Source organism: Zonotrichia leucophrys, chromosome 2 (genome assembly GCF_028769735.1).
Source record: "Zonotrichia leucophrys gambelii isolate GWCS_2022_RI chromosome 2, RI_Zleu_2.0, whole genome shotgun sequence".
In the NCBI taxonomy this organism is placed as follows: Eukaryota; Metazoa; Chordata; class Aves; order Passeriformes; family Passerellidae; genus Zonotrichia; species Zonotrichia leucophrys.
The window spans coordinates 95,523,035-95,542,818 of NC_088171.1; the positions used below are offsets into that span (position 1 = coordinate 95,523,035).

The 19,784-nt window shown below is 38.6% G+C and overlaps 1 long non-coding RNA gene across 2 annotated transcripts; it reads left to right on the forward strand.

The window, feature by feature from the left end:
- Positions 1–461: 461 nt before the first annotated feature.
- On the forward strand, positions 462–17,694 carry LOC135443255 (uncharacterized). Of its 2 annotated transcripts, XR_010438918.1 has the most exons (4): positions 485–532; positions 970–1,039; positions 2,146–2,402; positions 16,462–17,694. It is a non-coding gene; the product is annotated as an uncharacterized LOC135443255 (long non-coding RNA). The 2 variants fall into 2 exon arrangements; XR_010438917.1 differs by lacking the exon at positions 970–1,039 and having other exon boundaries at positions 462–532.
- The last annotated feature ends 2,090 nt before the right edge of the window (positions 17,695–19,784 follow it).

The following is a 19,784-nucleotide window of genomic DNA, read 5'->3' on the forward strand; positions in this document are numbered from 1 at the left end:
CAAGATACTCAAATTAGATCGATTTAGAACAGACTCACTATAAATCTAGCAAATTATTATCTCTGAAACAGGTTTGGCAGACAGCTCAGTTTTATAGTAAGGAGAATTGAGCTCATTTTAGTGGGTTTTCCAGGTGCAGTAGGTATAAAAAATAATGGAATCTAATGAAAAAAGTTAACTTTTATCATGGCAAAACATTAAGTAAATTACTAAATACTTGATGATTAAATTCTGAGAAGCTGGTTAGGAGATAATCTGAAGGTATTTTTATGCAAAATAATCTGTTGAGTTGTGGGGGGATAGAATGCAAGAGAATAGAGGTAGTGCAGAAGGCAATCTCACCCCTGAAGAGTTGCAGCTGTATTAATTACCAAAGATTAGGAACAGGCCTGCCCTCAATAGGCCACAGCTGTGTCCAATAAGGATGAGTGCTATAAAAGAGTGGGTGGAGAAGAGAGCTGGCGTTTGTAGGCTCTGCTGTGAAGTAGGAGTCAGTGCTGTGAGGAGTTGCCCATGAGAAATCACCAAGAAGGTATATAACTTTTATGATAAGATGACAACGTTGAACATTTTCAAGTCAGAGCTCAATAGGAAAATATGGGTAGTATTGAATTTCTGAGAAAGAATTCAACCTTAGTGGAAGTCAGAACTTAAAATGAGAAGTTTGCTCCTGGTGGATCTCAGCTTTTGGAACCTACTATTTTTTCATGACTTTGGGATACTGCAGCAATGGAAGAACAATTCTTCTTATTGTTCTAGTTAGAAAAGAAAATATTATGTTTTCATTTTATGTTTCTCATGTAGTGTTGGCTGTAGTTATGCTATCCCAAAATGATAATGGATGACATTAAAAATACTTGAAAACGGAAATTAGCTTTTCTAAGTCTAGTGAAGAATAGTATAGAGTACTAGAAGTTTGCTTTTAGCACATACAATTCTTAATGTTGATTTCTCCTTTGCTATTTCAAGTCTTTTTCATCAGGATCACGAGAGATCTCTTCAGGGGTATTGCCATCTGCTTTTCTGCTATGATGATAAGGTGATGATCAATGAAAAAGAAGATGAACAATTTTTTCAAAAACATTATTTCTAGCAATGGTAGTGACCTGTTGATCTGCTGGCACTGCGATGCCTTTCTCACAAACATTAAATTCTGTTGTTATTCCACAGCAGCTATACCCACCAGTGACTTTTTTATGTGTCACAGAATCATAGAAAGGCTTGGGTTAGAGGTGCCCTTAAAGGTCATCTAGTTCCAACCCTGCTGCCTTTGCACAGATGGGTCATTCACCACTTCTCTGGGCCTCCATGTCTTCACCACCATCCAAATTCTTCTTTACTGGATTGCTTGTGTCCTGCTCTGTTGTCCTTCTAGTAAATGTTGATGTGGCTGAAGTCCCCCATTTAGACCAGGGACCGTGAGTGTAAGGCTGTTCCTATCTGCCGCACAGCATCACCTGCTCAGTCTCCACGTGCAGTCAGCCTGTAGCAGTCTCCCCACTCTTTCCTGTCCTTCCTTAAATCCTGACCCATAAGCTCTTGGTTGGCTTCTCCTCCTGTCTTACTCATAACCAGGGACTTTAAAAAAAAGTTATTTGTTTTAAAGATATAAAAATGGAGCACATCTAAGGGTAATAAGAATATATTCTAGACAATCTAAACACAATCCCTGAAGTATTTTCCATTGCTACCTGAGTACTTAAGATGGTCTAAGCCTTTGATTATCAAATAATTTATTAGGAAAGATTCTTATGGCATTTCTGGTTTAACTAATAAATAACCAAGTGAAAAAAAAGGAAGGGCAACACTGCTTTTGTTTACCTAAGTATCAAAAAGCTGAAGTAGAACAAGAGAATTAGTAATTGTGGAAAGGAGATACCATCATCACAAATTCAGAAATTCATTACATGCACTTTAATCCTAGAAATACTCTTTTGAAATATATGTGTGTTTTTTTGTGGTTTTTTTTGGGTTTTTTTGTGATAAGCATTTTATAGGCACGGCACATTCAGTATAAGTCAGGGCTTGTAAAGGTGCATTATTTTCAGATTGTAGCATGACAAGCCAGAAAAAAAGCACTTCCAATTTTCTTAATATGAAGGGTTTTCTCATATGCATGTTTTTGTTCTGCTTGTTTGTCACCAGCTCAGTTAGAGACATGTTGGTGTCTATCTTCTCTTTCAACAAGCAATTAATGGTACATCTGGAGAGTCATTGCCCTGGGGATTCTTCTTCAGATCTAGTGATTGATCAGAGCCAGTGTCATACTTAAGACTGAGACCTTGGGTCACATTTTCTTCCTGTGAGTTTTGCTGCTACTTCAATTAAGCATGCAGTCCTTGGAGGAAAAAGAGGGATCTTCAAGCTGGAGCCTGGAATGAATAGAACAACCTGTTCTTAAGGTATATGTTTAAATATTGTTACAGGAGTGTATTGTGGCATGCTCTGATGTTTCTACATTATCAAAACATGCTCAGGAGATGCTGTCGCTGCCTGTAATTGACACTTTATTAAGCAGAGATGGAAATACTCAAGCATCTCTGAAGGAATTGTAACTTTATATTTTCAAAAATATCTTCACTTTCAATTGGCCTGAACACATGGACTTCTCTCGATGCTGATAAACTCTGCCATGCAGCCTCTTCAAAAGCAAAGCTACAAGTACTTTGAGTAAGCACAAATCACAAAAGTATTCTGGCCTTTCTGGGTTCACAAGCTCTCTTTTGCCCCTTCAGGAGTGGTAGTGCCATGAAAGAAATATGCAGAGAGGAAATCTGCTGTGTGGGTTAAAGGGTAATAAGCATTCTGAGTTAGACTTCTTAAACTATTCTCCTGTGGTGTATTGAAGTGTTTTTTTCAGCTATGAAGGCAGAGACTTTAGAAATTACTGAGTGCTGTTCTCATCTAGTTCCTCAACTCCTACTAGGCTGGGTGTCAGATGAAGAAGTGTAAAAGCACACTGTGGAATATTTAAGGTACAAGGCAGGGACAATGCCAGGTTTTTTGCATTTTCATTACCTTGATTTCATGACCGTGTACAAGTGTCTTGTGTATACAGCAACATTAATTTTATTTCCTTCCTTTTCTTTCTTTTTCTGTGGGAGTGAACTCGTTCTTTGTCACAGGTGACTGCATTTAGATGTTGTGGGAGGAAAGCAATGAAACCTTGTTGCAGAGCAATTAAATTCAGGAAAAATATAGTCCAAAGGCTGACCTAGTCTACTCTGTGACATGCACATTATTAGCATTCTTCCCACTTGATACATATTGCAGAAGTTTTAATTGTACATTCTTCTCCTGTGAGTGACTTTGGCACAGCAGACAAGTGACAAAATTAAAAACTGATGCTATGGTATCTAAAATCATACTGTAATCAGCCAATTGCAGTCAGGAACTTTGACATATGCCCAAATAATGCTATGTGTAGCGAGTCTGAATATTTTATTTATACATACAAAGTGGTAGCCTTGTTAAGATCTATGATAATTACTTGTGCAACTTTAGTACAAAATTCAAGCCAAGTTCCTAAGATGCATGTGACTTAGTATCAGGGAGTCGTTTCTCTTCCTGGAGAGTGTTCACTTTTAAGGTTGTACCAAATAACTAATACCTAGTCTATCCATAATTGCAAAGTGTTTTCACCACTATTAGTGGTGTGTTCTTTTCAAGGAAAAAAACATATTTTGATGTGTTCTTAAAAATTTTTAGCCTTACTCAGATGCGCTAAAAAGTATATTTTCTTCCACTGAATTAGACAAATAAATAAAACAATCAGTTGTTACAATGGGTATGCAATTCTGTTGGGTTCCTGATTTAATGTAAACATAAGCTATGGAGATCCAGAAGCAGCGTGACTGAGGGTAAAAATGGTTAGAGACTGTACAATATAGAGGGTACATTGACCATTACCTTTTGTTACCTCAACAACACAGTTATTAATTCTGGCTAGCACAATTCAGTCTCTCTTGGTTTGGGTTTTGTTAAAGAAGGTATTGGAATACACTCTCTCACTGGACAGAACCAGAGTTTCCTTCAGAAGTGAAGGGCTGTGAGACTATTCAGGAAATGTATTTTTATGTTTGCTCAATTTTTATTCTTAGGTGCTTACTGTTGATAATCATCAAGGACAGGAACAGGTGGCCAAAATGGAGCTTTTTCTGGTCAGGCATAGCTTGTCTGAAATAGTGGTGTTTTATTCAAGTCTCTGTTTTAAAGAGTGTGGGACACAAGTAGTGGATATCACCTGGATGTTTTCCAAAGTGTAAGGACCTTTTCTGTTTAAAGTTGATTCATACCCTTTGCAACATGACTAAGAAGTAGAATTAGCTGAGAGAGTAAAGGGAATTTTGCCTCATAGTTCCCCACTCCTCTGCCAGACCAGTACCAATACATTGAATCTTGTGTCCATCTTCTGGGGCAAGTTGCATTGGGAACAGTACAAGGAGGAGACAAATTTGGCAGACCCAGGATTGCAGCATGTTTGGGAAAATGACTGAGGTGAAAAGGTAATATTCAGCTCTTGCAATTTTATTGTGTGAAAAGGGATCTGTAATATTCTTTGCTTCATAAAAATGGGTCAAGTCCTACCTGTTTAATGGGTAAAACCCTTTTTGAACGCAGGTTAGCAGGAGATGGCTGTCTTGTTCTATGTGGTTTTGAAAATTTTAAGATCCAGAATTGAAAAGTGTAAAATAGTTCCAGTTGGAAGGGACATACAGTATCATCTACTCCATCTGCCTGACCACTTCAGGGCTGACCAAAAGCTAAAGTATATTAAGGATATTGTCCAAATACTTCTCCTACACTAACAGGTTTGAGGTATTGATCACCACACTAGGAAACCTGCTCCACAGTTTGACCACACTCTCAGTGAAAAATGTTTCATAATGCCAAGTCTGAACCTCCCCTGACATTGCTTTGAACCCTTCCCATGTGTCTTGATACCAGAGAAAGTGCTCAGGACCCTCCTGTCCACTTCCCCTCCTCAGTAAGCTGTAGGGAGAACAGAGGTCACCCCTCACCCTCCTTTTCTCCAAAGCCAGCAAAGCCAGTGTCTTCAGCCTGCTTGGTCATTCCTTCTCACTCTTTCATTAACTTTGTTGCTCTCCTCTACATGAGTTCAAGTACCTTGATGTCATTTCTTAATTGTGGGCCCCAGTACTGTATGCAACATTCAAAGTGAGGCCAGACCAATATTAAAGAGAATATTTAAAAAAAAAATTCTGCCTTATTGGGGATAGACCATCTGGCTTTCAAGATGAAAACCATTCTAATAATATACACAATTTTAACTGCATCATGCTAGTCCTTCCTTGGGTTTTAATACTTGTCCTGTTATTTTTATGTTCTGTCAGAGAAGAATGCAATCTTGTGTCTGTTTACAATTTGTGTGATTATCACCTCCTTGTTGGCTCATTGAAATACTAAATATACTGTGGATCAAAATATGGTGGATGTTGTGAGACTATGTGCATACTTCTTCTAATTCAAGTGGAGTGGCATGGTTCATTTTTTGACATTACATAAAATGTCAAAACATTTTTGGCTATTGGTATTATAATTGTATTATATTCAGCTATTGGTATTATATTTGATGTGACTCTCACAGAACTTTAGCTGTTTCTGTGTTCTTGATACTAATGCAATCCCCTAGCCTAGACAGAGACAGATTAAGACACAGAGAAAACCTCCAAACCATAAAATATTAAAATACAATTGGAATAGCTACTTTCCTCTGTATTCAGATGTCAAAAAAAATAAGCAACACAAGGCAAAATGAGAAGTAATGGAAAAAGGATATTATGCTTAAGAGAAAAGTAAGAATAACTAGTTTAATGTTTGATAAAGTAATACTTGTAAATTTTCCATACTCTCTAAACTACAGGTAAAAACCAAATACAAGCCCTACTTAAGAACTGGAGACCTAGGCCTATTATTTATTTATTAAATCAACTCAGGAAGTCTTTGCTATGACTTTTCACTTCAGGTACTTAAAAGATAATTGTGTCTTGGAAAATTGAGAAGCTGTTGTATGATTTAGATCAAACTAATACTGTAAATACACCATTCCTGTCTTGAAACAGTACATTAAAATTTTTCATGAGAATTTTTTTGAAATTTGGATTGCCTTCAATAAATACCGAAGAGTTCATCTTAAAAGACTGATCTGAGTTCACCCTCGATGAAAATGAGTTGGCTTTAGAGGAGTTGCAGCAGGGAACAATCTGTTCCAGAATGTGTTTTTACCTTAACTGTCTCATAGGGTGATGTAATGCCATGGCTGCAGAGGACAACCACTGCACAGAGAACAGGAATAAAACTGGTTATTAAACAGAAGTATAATAACAGAAGTTATTAACAGAAGTTAACTCTGGAGGAGTAGAATTATCAAAGATGCAGGTATGTGGGCAATGAGCAATTCTATCGCATGATTCGGAAATCACTCAGGATGACACTTTGCAAAGACCTAAAACTTAATGTACATTAAGAAATATTGTTCTAAAAAGCTTACATGTGTATTTGAACAGAATCTTTGCTTATTATAAGAACCTGTGACTGAATTTCAAGGTTGCATATAGCAAATGAGTGACACATCTGGCTGTCTTAAGTCCATACTTGAAACTAAAGCGACCTTACATATCAGGCTGTGACCTATGGAAAATAAATACTCTTTGTAGACAAGGATTGTGTTACCCCAGGTCAATTACTCAGACTTTGCCTGGCTTGGTAGCTTAAACAATCACATTTCAAGTAAAACAACACTGAAGAAGAGATCACACATCTTTGCCAAAGTGTGATATTTTTATGATACAATGTCAGATGGTTTCTTCTCTCTTGATTAAAGCTTTTGGGGAAAAAAATTGACAACAAAATTGGAAACCATGGATAACTAGCTAGCTACCTAAAAACCTTTGAATATTTTGATTAAAACTTGAGGTACTTTTAAATTTTGTTCCTTTAATTTAATTCTCTGCTATTCATCATGTCCATCCTCCCCCTCTGTTCCCTATGCCCCCCTTCAAATCCCTTGTGTATTTTGTCTAAATTTCCTTAGGAAAATATAAAGAAATATTGAAACAACAGGAGAAGCTGTTTTACTGTTTCAATCCTTGTTAAAAACAAGTTACTGGAAATGTCAACAAAGACCTGATTTTCTTGAGCTACTCAGCTCATTAGGCTGGAAGGGATATTAGGCCCTTCAGATGTTTCTCTGAATTAAACCTTGAAACCTTTTGAGATTGACTGGTTATTACTTATCCTGAGCTTGGATACAGCAAACTATTAAGCAAAAAACCTTGAATTATGTGTAACTGAGAGAGAAAGGAGGGCTTGTCAGTCTCATGAGATGACTCAAGACTGAGATGCTAGGGCAGGCAAAGTGCCTCAAACTTCTGCAAGGTTAGAGACTATCAGGATTTGATCCTACTCTTTGGCTTCTTTAGCCCTTCAGGTGAACCCTTTAAATACTTTTTTTTTTCTAATAGTTATGCTCTGTCCCTGATCTGAGTTTGTTGCTGGTAATCCAGGGCAGTGAAGTTGGGTTAAGAAAACTCGTCCCCCTATAGAAATGTATATGCAGCCAATGTAAGTACTTCCAATTATCTCTTTCACTGATGGATGAAAAATTTGATCTTCCTCCCTTGTTCTGCAGGAATAGGAACACTCTCTATGTATACCTGTACCTACAGGGGTGTGGGTAGGTAGATGACTATATATATATATACACACACATGTATACACATATATGTGTGTGTATATATATATATAGGTGTATATATATATGCCTATGCTTCAGGTTTGAGGAATTTTGAGCAAATTTTGCAGGAAAGGCCAGCCTCCATGTAAAGGCTTTTAAGAGTCTGTCTTATATTGATGATTCTCCTGGAGCAGAGGAGAAGATACAGCCTTTGCCATGCAGCATTGCTTCCTGCCTGATGCTGCGACCTTGTTTGAACAAGAATGTTACAAACACTTCATTAAGGTTTACCCTGCCTTTTTCTCCCTTCAGTCTCTCTTCCCACTGCCTGTGCCTGTCCCTGTGTGCTCTGTCTGGCCCGGGCAGGTGGGCTGCCGCTGTCGAAGGGGATGAAATGGAGGAGGCAGTGGTGGCAGCTCCTGCTGCCAGGTCACTGCTGTGCCACGGGCTGCTGGTCTGGGCTGTGGTGGCAGCCCCTTTCTCCCGGGCTGGCTTCTCTGGCGGTGTCCTCTAGGGAGCTGGCAGCGGGGAGCATCCTGTGGGCTCTGGTCCAGCTCCTGTGTCACCAGCTGGCCAGCACTGTGCCAGTCTGGCAAAGGACTCGGTGCCAACAATGGGGGAATTCAGGCCCTGGAGCTACAGCTGTGGCACTGTGCAGGAATCAGCTGCATTAAGATGTCAGACTGCAATATTCTGTGTGTGAGTTCTTGTATTTTCCTAATGTAATGAAGGCTGAGCCATCATTTTGGATAGCATTTGGGGGCCATTCTGAATCAGACAGGGTTGCTTTATTAAAAAGCTTTTCTTGCCTGATGTACAAAACTCCAGCTATGAACAAAAGTGCCTGACTATTTAGTATTCATGTGTTGATGGTGATGGGCATCTTGGGACTGCTTTAAGCAATGGCTTTTAAATTAGCTAGGTATAAATGCACTTTACGAAATGCATCTATAATGTACTTTCCAAATTATTAATCAAGTTGTAAATTGTTCATTTTTGAAGCAAGTATTTCAGAATTCTTTTTTATGTGTTATACCTCTTCACACAAGTAAAATACAATGCTATAATTCCTTCGATTTTCTTCAATAACATTTCATTACACAGTTCTGGTCTGTTAGTGTTATATATAATTACTAACTAAAGAAGTCTAAAACAAGTTTTAGGCCAAACAAAAAAAAAATTGCTCTTGATAGACTAATATAAAATTTCTAGTCCTGCCAAGGCAAGTTGTGTAATTAATATATGCTCTTCACAAGTTCACAAATTTTTTTTAAAATAGATTTTCAGACATGTGATTTTGACTTTATGGTTTCTAATAACATCTGTAAGCAGTTGAGTGGGGGTAGTGTTTCACTCTGAATGATGGATTTTATACATTTTTGTCTTCTCACCAAAGAGAAAAATAACTCACTCAATTATTCCTGTCATGCTTTAAGTGATACAAAATAAATCTGTCCTTGACTTTTTTCTCTTTTAAATGTGTAGCTCCATTTTCTTTTTTACTGAAGTTTATGCTAGATTGACAGGGAAAGAGGCCTGTTCCAGGGTAAAAAGTAGCAATATAACTTTCACCTTCCTGATAGAGCAAGGAAAAAAGAAAATATATTTCCTATTTTGCCACATTGCACTTGACCCAAATACTTTCAGCCAAACTGACAGAAAAGGCCATTTTACAGTCTAATAGATATATTAGGGTCATAGGTAGTCTATATTTATTATGTGAGTAGTTTTGCCGGGCACTTTGTGTTACCATGAGAAGGACAATAATAGTCAGCAAGTGGAACAAAAAGGTTAACTCAAATGCATTCCAAAAATAGTTGAAAACCTTGTTTTCCAGTTCCAGTATGCATTCAAAATAACCCATTAGGTCTGCTTGAAGACCATACGTGGCCATAACATTTTTTGTTGTCCCAGTTTGGTGCAGCTGTCAATGAAACTTCAAATTTCACTGACTGAGGAAACATACTTTTAACAGACTGTAGTAATTTGATCTGTCATGAAAAGTAAATATGTTTTGATTCTTATATATTATTTTTGTTGTATATTTTTGGGAGCTTTAATTCTGTTTTAGCTACTCGTTAAGCTGAGGTACTCAGAGTTCAAGCGAGTTGCCTGGAGTTTTGACTAAAGTCTGATGCATTTTCCCTCTTGGCCCCTGAGGGCTCATCTCACCTGTCATCCCTAGGCAAGAGACACAGCAACAACACAAATTCTAATCCACATGCTCAATATGAAATTTCGCATTTGATTATCAGTAAAAAAGAAATAAAATAGACACTATTTTTGATAACTGTTTGATAGAAGAGTGGACTTAAAAGTATAAAAATTTGCAGTCTGACAGTAAAATTTGTTTATTTTAAACTAGAAATTTGAGCATGTGTTTTAAAGATTTTTGATTTTTAAATTTTTTGCCTTATTACCTGGCATTTGGACAGAGAGAGTGAAAGAAGATGTTTCAAAAGAACTTTTTTTTCACAAACTAAGAAGTTGCATTAAAGACAGGCATGATCAGGCTAGTATTCTCCATTTCTTCTAGAGCTTTAGCAACATGGCACTCTGCTACTATGATATAGATGCTGAAGCAGGACTGGGTCCTGTTTCACCTGGAGGAGAGAGTGTAGGAAGGTGATGTGTGCAAGCACACTCCTGGACATAGCCTAAAGCTTAGCCCAAGAGATTCAAAAGGGTTTCTGGTCTTTCTTTACATGGAAGGAACTTGTCCCTGTGTAGTCCAGGGTTCAGAGGGGACAAAAGAGTATCTGTATTAAAAAGTACATTTTGTCTGCTTGGTTAATATTTTTAATGTTTTGGGTTAATATTGATGCAGGAATTATACATTTCTTAAGTGGGGAGAAACTACAAATAGATTTAAAGGTTTTATACAATTAAGAAAATAGTACAAACTTAATGAAAGATTGTTTCAAAGCTATAGTTTTTAAGACTATTTTCTGATAAAGATTTGAGCATGTAGAATTGATAGAAAAGAATCTATGACTAAAATCAATGTTATTTTTTTCTTTGAAATTAAATAAATTTTTCTTATCTTCCTAACTCTTGTAATATTTTGACAGTTTGGATAAATGGCTATGGTCGACATATACTGGGAATGATTTTCAGGAACTTGCTAAATATACCTACCTTACTATACCTGCAGTTTATAGTAATGCATAGCTTTCTGTTTTACTTGGGAATGTGTTGGTATTATGGTTTTTTTTTGTTTTTGTTTGTTTTTTTTTAATGAACTTACTGGTAGTTGTACAATTACCTTTGTGTAATAACTTCACAGAGAAATAATGATAGAACTAAATAAAGTATTGCAAGGAGGGACGCTATACAACAGATTTCCTCAATCAGTGATGAAATATTCTGGGTTTGTTCCTTCAGTTTTTAAGCAAGTAAAATATGATAAATATACCACATATTAGAGTTCATGTAGAAGTAGTCCTTCTTGACAAAGTATTGTACTTTTTATGTTGCTCTTAAATAAGGAACGAGGAGAAAAAGTGAGTTATGGTTACTTTCCACATTTGTGATCAAAATGTCAAAGTGAATAGCAAAAGAGAAGTGTTTTCTGCATTAGTGATTTTGCTCCATACAGGCTAATGATATGCACTGTATTTTAATGAGTTCTCTTCAATTGTGAAGGTAGAGAATAACTTTCTTTTGAAGACCTAATTAAGCCAATGTAAAATAGATACATGTATAATAAAATATGCAACTCAATAATAACTTAGTCCGATGACATTCTGTGTCATTGTTTAAGAAAGTTTGTCACTATAATTTCCAAGGTAAGACTGAAACACATAAGAAGCTGTGCTTCCCATATTCTGTTTTCTTCAGACCAATACAGAGTAAATTGAGGCATGCAAAAGAGCTGTTCCTATTTAAAAAAGGGAGAGGTCTTAAAAAAGGTCTTAAAAAAGAAGAACTTCACTAAAGTGTGGTCATAAACTGCCAGATTTGTCTGCAGGAAAGAATATATTGTCCAATCAGGGATTTTCCAGGCAGTACTCTCCTGGCAGTAATAAATAATACGAGCCAAGATGTTCACCTGATTATGTAGTTTCTACTTTATTTAGTACATTAGTATTAGCCATTGAGTATTTTTGTATGTTGTTTGGTCTTCTTGCTTTCACCATAATTTTTAGGAATTGGGAGCAGATCAGTTACTGATTTCTGTGGAAATGTTTTTTCTTTACTGGGTATAGGCATGTGGATACTTTTTTTACTTTCCTGTTTGACTGACAAGGATGATCTGAATTGAATTCATGTTGAGTCATCTAGGAGATATAGAAAAGGAGCTTCCATATACTGTCACTGTTTCAATTTTTCAGGAGATAAGCAAGAACCTTTTTGGGCTGTCAGCTATTAAAGTGAGTTAAATGGCTATTTTCTATTAAAACCACGTACAGTATTTTAAGCAGTTATAAGATTTAGGATTAGCCCTAGGATTATACTATAGAGATACAAAATCCCATTCTAAACTACATTATGCTCATTTACTAAGGCACCAGTTTTGAGTGCACAAACATGTATTTGCAAGACTTATTGGCCCACTGAAATAAAATTGCTATTATAATACCGTAAAGATGACTTTTCCCATCTTTTTTAAACTCTCATTTAATATGTAATGCTCTCATATCTGTTTTGAGATACTTTTCAATTTGAAGGTGAGGCTATATTTTAAAACTATTTAAACTTACCATAAATTTACCTCAGTACAAATACCTCTGAATACAAGGTGAATACATATAATGGCTTGATCTGGGTGAAGAACATTTTGGTGACATATTTCAGTGACTTTTCCTGCACATAAAGCAACAAAAAACACATTGAGAAAGTTGCTTATGCTGGGTGCTTTCCCAGAGCCTTCTTATCCTCCTGCAATTCTCTTGAACTTTAGTTTGTAAATAAATTTTGTACAATAAGGTAATGATTGCTCTTATTGAACTATGTATGCTTACTTCTGTGTTGTTTCTATAAATTATAGGTTAGAATTTAAATGACATGTATTGCATCATATACTATAATAATATAACATATACAGGCTAGAAATACAGTACTAATTTCGGCATTTTTTTTTCATTTTTTTCTCCTTTTAATTTTCCTCTTTTAGGATATTTGATTAAGTACAAAACAGGTATAATTGTCATGGTTTGACCCGGAAGGAGTGGGAATTCTGGGAAGCTGTGGTCAAACCAATGAAGGTTTTGAGTTTCATACTGACACCTGGTGTAGCCAGTGGGGTTTGGACACACCTCCGAGAATACACAGGGGTTAAAAGCAGGGCACTGCCCTGGCATTTCCTCTTTGGGACTCGTCGGGCGAGGAGGTCAGATCTCTCTCCCCCGCCCGGCCCGCTGCTGCTGGGCGGGGGAGGGGACAGCCATGCGGTGAGGCCTGGGGCCAGGGCCTGGACAGAGGGGGCTTCGAGGATGGAAGGGTGGGGAGCCCCAAGAGACATCGGGCAGCCAGCCACCCCCCCCCCCCCCCCTTCCCCCCCCCAGGAGAGCAGGAGAGCAGCCAGCGAGAAGGGGGGGAGGACTGCCCGGCCGCAGCGGCAGCGTGTGGGCAGCGTGCGTGGGAGCCGTCCGACAGACAGAGACTGAAAACTTTTAACCCTTTCTTGCATGATTGGGGCCTTACAAAAATGCTAATCCTCCTCGAAGCTGAATAAGAAGGGAGATGAGAGATGATATGAGATAAAGACTTTGGCCCGGAGATTGTGGAGATGATTGGATGGGGAGAGATGATTTGGAGTGGCCTTTTAGCTGGACTTTTCTTGTAGCCATGGACTCAGTTGTTCCTGTGACACAGACTGCATTTAGGGGGAGGCAGTGCCTCAAAACCAGGAGGGTTCATTTGTGAGGACCCCCCGGCCCCAGGGGGTTGGAAATATATGGGGGGGACAGTTGTCCCAAAAGCAGAGACTGTGCCTTTTTGGAGTGAGACAAGGCATCCTTGAAAGACCACCCTAAAAGCAGCTCTGGCCATGTCTCGGTGGTGAGAGCACTGAGCATGGAAGGAACGTGTCACAAACGGCAAATGGACTTTCCGGGCGGTGCCGGAGTGACAGGGAAGCACACGAGGGTCTCAGTGTGTCTCCACGAGAAGCCTATGGAACAAGAAGGACTCCTTTCCCTCTTCATGAACTGATGTTTGAGTATACTAAAGTGTCGTGCCGGACTGGGCAGTTGGTATTTTTGAGAGAATGTATTGGATTGGGAAGTCAGGGAGTGGGGAGGAGGAAAAGTGGTTTTTGTAAGGTTTTCAATTTTTTTTTCTCTTTTCCTTATAGTCTTTCCTATTTTTTCCTGTAGTTTTAGGTAATAAAGTGTTATTTATGTTTAAGTTGGAGCCTGTTTTGCTTATTCCTGGTCACATCTCACAGCAGACACCAGGGTGGGGCATTTTCATGGGGGCACTGGCTCTGTGCCAGGCTCAAACCATGACATTTTTTGGTTCCCTGACCGGGAATCGAATCACGGGAGAATGATGAGGTAAAGCTGTGAGATGAGACCAAGAAGAATAAGGAAAGCATGTACTAAGTTAAGGTAGATAAATAGTCATAGTGAATCTAAGGTATTGTTGTGTAGAAGTGTTTTGTAGTCCTGTTGATAATTTTAGAAAGTGTATTCTCGGAGGTGAAGGGTGGATTGTCATGGTTTGACCCGGAAGGAGTGGGAATTCTGGGAAGCTGTGGTCAAACCAATGAAGGTTTTGAGTTTCATACTGACACCTGGTGTAGCCAGTGGGGTTTGGACACACCTCCGAGAATACACAGGGGTTAAAAGCAGGGCACTGCCCTGGCATTTCCTCTTTGGGACTCGTCGGGCGAGGAGGTCAGATCTCTCTCCCCCGCCCGGCCCGCTGCTGCTGGGCGGGGGAGGGGACAGCCATGCGGTGAGGCCTGGGGCCAGGGCCTGGACAGAGGGGGCTTCGAGGATGGAAGGGTGGGGGAGCCCCAAGAGACATCGGGCAGCCAGCCACCCCCCCCCCCCCCCCCCCCCCCCCCCAGGAGAGCAGGAGAGCAGCCAGCGAGAAGGGGGGGAGGACTGCCCGGCCGCAGCGGCAGCGTGTGGGCAGCGTGCGTGGGAGCCGTCCGACAGACAGAGACTGAAAACTTTTAACCCTTTCTTGCATGATTGGGGCCTTACAAAAATGCTAATCCTCCTCGAAGCTGAATAAGAAGGGAGATGAGAGATGATATGAGATAAAGACTTTGGCCCGGAGATTGTGGAGATGTTGGATGGGGAGAGATGATTTGGAGTGGCCTTTTAGCTGGACTTTTCTTGTAGCCATGGACTCAGTTGTTCCTGTGACACAGACTGCATTTAGGGGGAGGCAGTGCCTCAAAACCAGGAGGGTTCATTTGTGAGGACCCCCCGGCCCCAGGGGGTTGGAAATATATGGGGGGACAGTTGTCCCAAAAGCAGAGACTGTGCCTTTTTGGAGTGAGACAAGGCATCCTTGAAAGACCACCCTAAAAGCAGCTCTGGCCATGTCTCGGTGGTGAGAGCACTGAGCATGGAAGGAACGTGTCACAAACGGCAAATGGACTTTCCGGGCGGTGCCGGAGTGACAGGGAAGCACACGAGGGTCTCAGTGTGTCTCCACGAGAAGCCTATGGAACAAGAAGGACTCCTTTCCCTCTTCATGAACTGATGTTTGAGTATACTAAAGTGTCGTGCCGGACTGGGCAGTTGGTATTTTTGAGAGAATGTATTGGATTGGGAAGTCAGGGAGTGGGGAGGAGGAAAAGTGGTTTTTGTAAGGTTTTCAATTTTTTTTTCTCTTTTCCTTATAGTCTTTCCTATTTTTTCCTGTAGTTTTAGGTAATAAAGTGTTATTTATGTTTAAGTTGGAGCCTGTTTTGCTTATTCCTGGTCACATCTCACAGCAGACACCAGGGTGGGGCATTTTCATGGGGGCACTGGCTCTGTGCCAGGCTCAAACCATGACAATAATAAACAGTATATGTATTGTATATGCCCAAATATTTCCGTAACTGATATGGTACTAAACATTCACTTGTCTTTCAGTAAGTTGGGAATCTCAAAATTTTCCTCACCTTTACCACTCAATTTTCTTCTGTGCCTTATGCTGCCTTTCTGCAATATTATTCATTATATTAAACTGATGGTTCTGGTGAAAACTGATTTTACAATTACGATGCCTGACTGACACACATTAAGAACATGGATTTTGTAAATTAGAATTGCTTAAATTACTGACAAAATATTACTTTCTACTGATGGATGAAGTGAAAGATACTGAAATTCAATATCACTATTTCTAAAGAACACTGGTGACATTTAGACCTTTGAAACTATGTTCATGGCAGAGTGAAATTATTATTCAAACTGTGAGTGGAAAATAAATGTGGAATGGCAACAGTTTCTTGCTGTTATATTTCTCATAACTGTTTATAGTCAGATAATATGCACACAGGCTACATGGACTAATGTCACAGTGAAGATTTGGGATTGAGAAGTCTGTACCCTAATAAATTGTGTTGGGTTGATCTTGGCTTGTTGTCAGATACCCATCCAGCCTCTCTCTCATTCCACGTCCTCAGTCACATAGAGGAAGAAAATAAGATGGAAAATCTTGTGGGTTGAGATTAAGGCAGGAAGGTCCCTTACGATTACCATTATGGGCAAAACAGTCTTGATTTGGGGAAAATTTTCCCCTTCTTCAGGAAGGAGTCCTTCCTGGGATGTTTAGTTCGTCACTAACTGTTCCTGTGTTGGTCTTTTCCACAGGCTGCTGTCCTTCAGAACAGATCCATGTAGTCTCATCTTGGTCTGGGAGGGAATTTCTGCTGCTGAACCTGAAGCACGTCCTCCTACTTCTTCACTGACCTGGTATCTGCAGAGTTGTTTCTCCCACATTTTGCCTCACTCCTGGCTCCCACACATCCTGTGCCTCTTTTAAAATATGGTTTCCTATATGTGCCCCCCACCTCACCTGTATCCAGTTCATTCTACTTCTCATCTCTTAGAAACACACATTTACGAATAATCAACAATATTTAATTTCATTACATGCTTTTCATGAATTATGTTTGCAGCAACAACAAAAATTTCCTCACACCAAAATCAACCTAACATCATCACAACAGCAGCAAACGCACTATAGATACAATCCCAGCCTCCTGGATTTGAATAGTGTGGAGCTAGAGGGAGAGCCCTGATGGTGTGTGAGCACTGCTAAACAGCAGTCAAAATGCTGGTGTAGCACCAGCACTGATACAGATGCAAAGCATAGCACTGCACAAGCTGCTGTGAAGAATCATGACTCCAAGCCAGGCAGACTCTCTGCAATATCATTCTTGCATCAACAGAGAGATAAATTTGTGAATTCATGGTGTACCTTGCTTGCTGATCTCTGATTTGAGCTAAGAACTATAGAAGAAATACTGTAGGAAAGGCTGTGAAAAGAGTAATAAATGGGGACATGTGAATGCACTGACAGGAGCAGCCATTCCATCTGTGCTCTTTGATGTACTTTATGAAGCTGATAACAATGTCAAATTTTATTTTCCCTGTAGTATTCTTGCTGCCTTGTTAGTATGTTAATGACTTCTGTTATAGCATAATGGCAAGCTCTTTTGGGGTTGTGAATTTAAAGTATGGGTATGCTATAATATTTTAATGGTGCCGTATCAAAAAATATCAAGCATTTTTCTACCAAAAGCAAAGTGCTGCTATAAATTGTTCCCCAGTTGGTGTTTAGAGGGTCTTACTTAGGCCAAGTGGGAGACAGTTGATATGAATGATGGTTAGGTCTTATTTGGTGTTTGTGCATTACTCTTATTTCTCCACTTTGAGATAATTTGCTAGACAGAGTGCAGCAGAGCTCCTGGTGGCAGAGTTTGGTGATGCTTCAGAGTATTTTGACTGGTTCCTGTTGAGAACTGTTCAATGGCCATGAAAAATTAGCAATACTTTTGAGATATTCATCAGAGAAATAAAAACATTATAGATGACTGTAAACTATTTGTAAACCAGTATTTCTAATGCAAAACCACCTGAAATAATATTTTATCTTGAAATTTTTTTAACTGAGCTCTTTGCTTTCTGGAGCTTTCACTGTTCCTTCATTCAAGAACTGGAAATCACTTCTCTGTTTTGTTTAGTTCAGATATTTCCTTCAGAATTCAATTCCTGGGGTTTTGTATTTTCTTGATGTCTTTGGAGTCTCAGGGTTAAAGGAGGTTAAAAAGATTGCAGGTAGAATGAGCTACAAAATAGAAGATTTTTTTTAAACTGCATAATTTAGGAAATCAGTGAAATCAGTAGGTGGCCAAACAGAAAGTATTGTAAACATGGGTAGTTAAGATAGATCATGCTGAGGTCAAAGCAAATACAAATTACTAGACATTTCCAATTTTTTATTACTAGAATTTCATTTGATTCGTAGCTTAGCTATGTAAAATAAAAAAAATGTCTCTTATTTGAATAGAGAATCATTAATAGTAGTGGTTCTGTGCAGAAAGGTAGTAAAAAATGGCTTCTGTATGCTGTAAGAAACCCTTAGAGATATCAGTATTTATTGCATAAACACTGTGGCAGAGCAAATAGTTAGGAGACTTTATAGCAACAAAGGTTTCAAAGACTGCAGATCACCTTCATTAAAAAAGTTGGAGCTGCTGTGTGGATTCCCTTCCTGAGAATTTTCCTCTTCAGAGGGCGTGAGACCTTGTGTTTATTGTCCTGTTGTTCATGAAGACTTCAGCTTTCTCCTCAGTATTGGCTTTTCTCCACATGATTTGTAACTGCTGAGTGGGTCAAGTCTTCCTTTATTCTATTGTGTTAATACTTCTAATTGATCCAGGATTCCTGTTTCTTATCTAGATGAAAAAAATCTTACAAATCAGATGAAAAACCAAATAAAACCTCACACGTACTGATGCCAAATGTGAGAAGAAATATGTACAATTGAATTTCTTTGCTATTCACATTATTGATAATCATGAGAGTCTATCCTCCCTGCACTAGCTGGAAGAGATGGAATTGGGATTCAAAGTGTTTTCTTCAAATTTTGTATTTTTCTTTTCTCATATTAACAGTATTTGTAGTTCTTTGTGCTGGCTGAAAAACAAAATCTACAAGCCAGGTAAGCCTGCAGCTGTTATCATATTAGTTTTCAGACACTGGTAAAATGTGTTGTGAAGACAGAAAATTCAAATCCCAATTATTTCTTGTGTGAGAGAAATGTTATGAAATAATGTCGTTGATATTTATTACTAAGAAAACATAGTATATTAGATTTAGACTTCTAAGATCTATTGGGAAAGGATTTAAGGGTGTTGAGATTAGGTATCATTTCCTGTTTGTATCATCGAGAACTATGCAGGACATTGGATAATAGTCTAAATGATCTTCTTCGAGTCATAGGGGACATAAAGGGTTTTAAAGAAGGAAGAATGTGGTGAGAGAAATAAAATTTACTAGTTGGAAGGCCCCCTGTCCTCTTAGAGAAATGTTTTCCTTTTGGAAAGCTCCTTTGTGGACTTACTGTGTACACAACTGCAATAGATTGGTGCAATAATAGACAAGAGGATTTAAAGGCTTAAGAGATATGAAAACATTCCCACAAATACTGATATTTGGTAAACATGCAAGGTTGGGGAAGAGCAGTAAAGCGGTTAAGGATGGTGAGCTAGAAGATGAAAAATTAATCTTGAGAGAAATGGGAGCAAATCTTTTCTTGGTGTGAAAATTATTTATAAAATATTATTATTTGAAGCCTCATGCTACAGGAAATTAATATATTGAAAATTTCAGCTCTAAGTTACTTTCTAATAGTAAACCCCCAAAAACTTAAGTACCAAGAAAAGAAATTAAAATTACATCATTTATCTAGGGATATCATAGGAAATGCATGCATTTGAAACTTTTGCCTAAAAGTTTTTTGATATTATTTCTATTTCTTTGAGAAATTTCAAAGAACCTGTCCAAACACTGTTGGTAGTTAAGGTTTAAAAGTGGTCCATGCTTTTCTAGAATTGCTGAGATTGTACAGATCAAATGAAGATATTTTAGACCCTGCAATTTTTATTTCTCTACATGGACACAGCTAA